Source organism: Aristolochia californica, unplaced genomic scaffold, assembly GCF_029961685.1.
Source record: "Aristolochia californica isolate CCGP_79_NKW_82.1479 unplaced genomic scaffold, dmAriCali1.0.hap1 SCAF_5, whole genome shotgun sequence".
Lineage (NCBI taxonomy): Eukaryota > Viridiplantae > Streptophyta > Magnoliopsida > Piperales > Aristolochiaceae > Aristolochia > Aristolochia californica.
Genome location: NW_027182214.1, coordinates 30852928 through 30858927, shown reverse-complemented (window position 1 = coordinate 30858927; position 6000 = coordinate 30852928).

Here is a 6000-nt window from a genome sequence, read left to right as displayed (position 1 = left end):
GTTTGAAACATGTTAAAGATGCAAATGACCTATGGATCCAAACCTTTTAAAGAGAATAAAATTAAATTCTCAAGTGAATGTGCGGTCAGATATTTACCCGAGTTAAACAAGCCATTATTTTGCCCATTTACTAAAAGCTTACCTAACGATCATAAACGATTGTAAAGTGATTTATCCTGTGTAACGGTCTATATTTTTTTAAGGAATGAGTTATGGATTGGGAGTCAACACTCAGTTTAAAATCCTCCGCCTCCCCCTTTTCCGAACAATTGCTGAACCTGATATATAAAAATTAAAAAGTTTTTACAATCCCTAAAAATTACACATACTTTTTGGAATTATCTCTCTCTGCATTTGTGCATTGTGCATTTCCAATTTAGACGTATACTTTTTTATTAAATCAAAACTTGAGTTTCGCTTTCTATTCATCTCGTAAACAAAAAAAGAGATAAAAGGTAAATAGATCACAACAAAATGAAAATTTTAGAGTTTATGTATGGAAAGAATTTAAAGCAATAAAAAAATGTAAATAAAGAAAATTTATTCACACGCCACAAATGGACACAAAAGTTTTGTTATCCAAGTTTTGGAAATTCCACTCGTTTAACCCTAATTGCTAGGAATTTAATAAAAAAGAGATTTTTCTCCACATGTTTTAAAATTGGATATGCATGCTTGAAGCATTTTAAATATGCAAATGACCTATGGATCGAACCTTTTAAATAGAATAACATTAAATTCTCAAGTGTACGTGTGGTGGGATATTTACCTGAGTCAAACAAGCCTTTATTTTGCCCATTTACAAAAAGCTCACCTAACGATCATAGATGATTGTAAATAGATTTAACATGCATAATGGGTGATATTTTAGTAAGGAATTACTTATGGATTGGGAGTCAACACTCAGTTAAAAATCCCCCGCCTCTCCCTTTTCACGACGATTGGAGAACCTGATATATAAAAATTAAAAAAAAGTTTAAAATCCCTAAAAAATACCGACACATTTGTGCATTGTGCATTTTTATTTTATATGCATACTTTTTTTTTTAAATCAAAACTTGAGTTTTCACTTTCCCTACATCTCGTAGAAAAAAAACAGAGATAAAAGGCAAATAGATCACAAAAAAATGAAAATTTTAGAGTTTATGTGTGGAAAGAATTTAAACCAATAACCAAATATAAGTAGATAAAATTTATTCACACACCACAAATGAACACAAAATTTTGTTATCCAAGGTTTGGAAATACCACTAGGTTAACCCTAATAGCCAGGAATTTTATAAGAAAGAGATTTTTCTCCACATGTTTTAAAAAAATGGACATGCATACTAGAAAGAGGTTAAAGATGCAAATGACCTATGGATCAAAACCTTTTAAAAAGAATAACATTAAATTCTCAAGTGTACGTGCAGTGGGATATTTACCCAAGTCAAACAAGCCATTATTTTGCCCACTTACAAAAAGGTGACCTAACGATCATAGATGATTATAAATTGATTGATCATGCGTAATGGGCTATATTTTTGTAAGGAATGACTTAAGGATTGGGTGTCAACACTCAGTTAAAAGTCCACGCCTCTCCCTTTTCCCGAAGATTGCAGAACCTCATAAATAAAACTTAAAAGAGACTAGAATCCCTAAAAATTACAAGCACTTTTTGCAATTATCTCTCTCTACATTTGTGCATTGTGCATTTCCATTTTTGATGTATTCTTTTTTCTTAAATAAAAACTAGAGTTTCACTTTCCCTTCATCTCGTAAACAATGCAAATAGATCACAACAGAATGAAAATTTTAGAGTTTATGCATGGAAATAATTTAAAGAAATAAACAAATGTAAGTAAAGAAAATTTATTCACACACCACAAATGAACATAAAAGTTTTAATATCCAAGTTTGAGAAATTCTACAACATCAACCCTAATAGCTCGGAATTTTATAAAAAAGAGATTTTTCTACAGATGTTTTTAAAAAAGGATATGCTTGCTTAAAACATGTTATAGATGCAAATGACCTATGGATCCAAACCGTTTAAAGAGAATAACATTAAATTCTCAAGTGAACATGCGGTGGGATATTTGCCCGAGTCAAACAAGCCATTATTTTTCCCATTTACAAAAAGCTTACCTAACGATCATAGATGATTGTAAAGTGATTTATCCTGCGTTACGGGCTATATTTTTTGAAGGAATGACTTATGAATTGGGAGTCAACACTCAGTTTAAAATTCCCGCTTCCCCCTTTTCCCGACGATTACAGAACCTTATATATAAAAATTAAAAGGTTATACAATACCTAAAAATTACAGAAACATTTTGGAATTATCTCACTCTACATTTTTGCATTGTGCATTTCCATTTTAGATGTATACTTTTTTCTTAAATCAAAACTTGAGTTTCGCTTTCCCTTCTTCTCGTAAAAAAAAAAAAAAGAGATAAAAGGCAAATAGATCACAACAAAATTAAAATTTTAGAGTTTATGTATGGAAAGAATTTAAAGAAATAAAAAAATGTAAGTAAAGAAAATTTATTCACACACCACAAATGAACACAAAAGTTTTGTTATCCAATTTTGTGAAATTCCACTAGTTCAACCCTAATAGCTCAGAATTTTATTAGAAAGTGATTTTTCTACACATGTTTTAAAAAATGTATATGCATGCTTGAAACATGTTAAAGATGCAAATGACCTATGGATCCAAACCTTTTTAAGAGAATAACATTAAATTCTCAAGTGAACGTGCGATGGGATATTCACCCGAGTCAAACAGGCCACTATTTTGCCCATTTACAAAAAGTTGACCTAACGATCATAGATGATTTTAAAGTGATTTAGCATTCATAACGGGCTTTATTTTTGCTAGGATTTACTTGTGGATTGGGAGTCAACACTTTGTTAAAAATCCCCTACTTCCCCCTTTTTATGAGGATTGTAGAACCTGATATATGAAAACTAAAAATTGTTTACAATCCCTAAAAATGACAGACACTTCTTGGAATTATCCCTCTCTACATTTGTGCGTTTTAAATTTCCATTATAGATGTATACTTTTTTCTTAAATCAAAACTTGAGTTTTCACTTTCCCTTCAACTCGTAAACAAAAAAAAAAAAGAGATAAAAAGCAAATAGATCACAAAAAAATGAAAATTTTAGTGTTTATGTATGTAAATAATTTAAAGCAATAAAAAACTGTAAGTAAAGAAAATTTATTCACACACCACAAATGAACACAAAAACTTTGTTATCCAAGTTTGGGAAATTCCTCTAGTTCAACCCTGATTGCTCGGAATTTTATTAGAAAGAGATTTTCTACACATGTTTTAAAAAAATGGATATGCATCACTGAAACATGTTAAAGATGCAAATGACCTATGGATCCAAAAAAATTCAATAAAATAATATTAAATTGTCAAGTGAACGTGTGGTAGGATATTTACCCGAGTATAACAATCATAGATGATTTTTAAGTGATTTATCATGTGTAACGGGCTATGTTTTGTAAGGAATGACTTATGGATTGGCATTCAACACTCAGTTAAAAATCCCCAGCCACCCCCTTTTCCCGACAATTGCAAAACCTGATATATAAAAACTGAAAACAGTTTACAATCCGTAAAAATTACAGACACTTTTTGGAATTATCTCTCTCTACATTTGTGCATTGCGAATTTCCATTTAATATGTATACTTTCTTCTTAAATTAAAACTTGAGTGTTTAAAACTTGAGTGTTCATTTTCCCTTCATCTCGTAAACAAAAAAAAGAGATAAAAGGCAAATAGATCACAACAAAATGAAAATTTTAGAGTTTATGTATGGAAATAATTTAAAGCAATAAAAAAAATGTAAATAAATAAAATTTATTCACACACCAAAAATGAGCACAAAAGTTTGTAACCCAAGTTTGGGAAATTTCACTAGCTCAACCCTATTTGCTCGGAATTTTATCAAAAAGAGATTATTCTACATATGTTTTAAAAAATGGATATGCATTCAAGATGCAAATGACCTATTAATCCAAACCTTTTAAAGAGAATAACAATAAATTCTCAAGTGAACATGCAGTGGAATATTTACCCGAGTCAAACAAGCCATTTTTTTTCCCATTTACAAAAAGCTGACCTAACGATCATAGATGATTGTAAAGTGATTTATCTTGCATAACGGGGCTATATTTTTTTAAGGAATGACTTATGGATTGGGTGTCAACACTCAGTTAAAAATCCCCTGCCTCTCCCATTCCCTAACGATTGCAGAACCTGATATATAAAAACTAAAAATAGTTTATTAAAAATTAAATACACTTTTTGGAATTATCTCTCTCTACATTTTTGCATTGTGCATTTCCATTTTAGATGTATACTTTTTCTGAAATTAAAACTTGACTATTCACTTTCCCTTCATTTAGTAAAGAAAAAAAAGAGATAAAAGGCAAATAGATCAAACCAAAATGAAAATTTTAGAGTTTATGTATGGAAATAATTTAAAGCAATAAACAAATTTAAATAAATAAAATTTATTCACACACCACAAATGAACCCAAAAGTTTTGTTATCCAAGTTTGGGAAATTCCACTAGTTCAACCTAAATTGCTTGGAATTTTAAAAGAAAGAGATTTTTCTACTTATGGTTTAAAAAATGGATATGCAAGCTTGAAACATTTTAAACATGCAAATGACCTTTGGATCCAAATATTTTATAGAGAATAACATTAAATTCTCAAGTGAACGTGCGGTGGGATATTTACCCGAGTCAAACAAGCCATTATTTCGCCCATTTAAAAAAAGCTGACCTAACGATCATAGATGATTGTAAAGTTATTTGTCATGTGTAATGGGGCTTTATTTTTTAAAGGAATGACTTATGGATAGGGAGTCAACACTCAATCAAAAATCCCCCACCTCCCCCTTTTCCTGACGATTGTAGAACCTGATATATAAAAACTAAAAAGTGTATACAATCCCTAAAATTCCAGTCACTTTTTGGAATTACTCTCGCTAAATTTGTGAATTGTGCATTTCCATTTTAGATGGATACTTTTTCTTAAATCAAAACTAGAGTTTTCACTTTGCCTTCTTCTCGTAAAAAAAAAAAAAGAGATTAAAGGCAAATAGATCACAAAAAAAAGAAAATTTTAGAGTTTATGTATGGAAAGAATTTAAAGCAATAAACAAATGTATGTAAATAAAATTTATTCACACACCACAAATGAACACAAATGTTTTGTTATCCAAGTTTGTGAAATTCCACTAATTCAACCCCAATAGCCCGGAATTTTATAAGAAAGAGATTTTTCTACTCATGTTTTAAAAAATGGATATGCATGATTGAAACATGTTAAAGATGAAAATGACCTATTGATCCAAACCTTTTAAATAGAATATTATTAAATTCTCAACTGAACGTGCGGTGGGACATTTACCTGAGTCAAACAAGCAAATATTTTGCCCATTTAATAAAAGCTGACCTAAGAATAATCGATGATTGTAAAGTGATTTATCAGGCGTAACGGGCTATATTTTAGTAAGGAATGACTTATGGATTGGGATTCAACATTCAGTTAGAAATCTCCCGCCTCCCCCTTTTCCCGACGATTGCAGAACCTGATATATAAAAACTAAAAAGAGTTGACAATCCCTAAAAATTACAGACACTTTTTGGAATTATCTCTCTCCACATTTGTGCATTGTGCTTTTCCATTTTAGATGTATACTTATTTCTAAAATCAAAACTTGGGTTTTAACTTTCCCTTCATCTTGTAAACAGAAAAAAGAGATAAAAGGCAAATAGATCACAACAAAATGAAAATTTTAGAGTTTATGTATGAAAAAAATGTAAAGAAATAAAATAATGTAAGCAAAGAAAATTTATTCACTAACCACAAATGATCACAAAAAATTTGTTATCCAATTTTGTGAAATTCCACTAGTTCAACCCTAATAACTCGGAATTTTATACGATATAGATTTTTCAACACATTTTTAAAACAATGGATATGCATG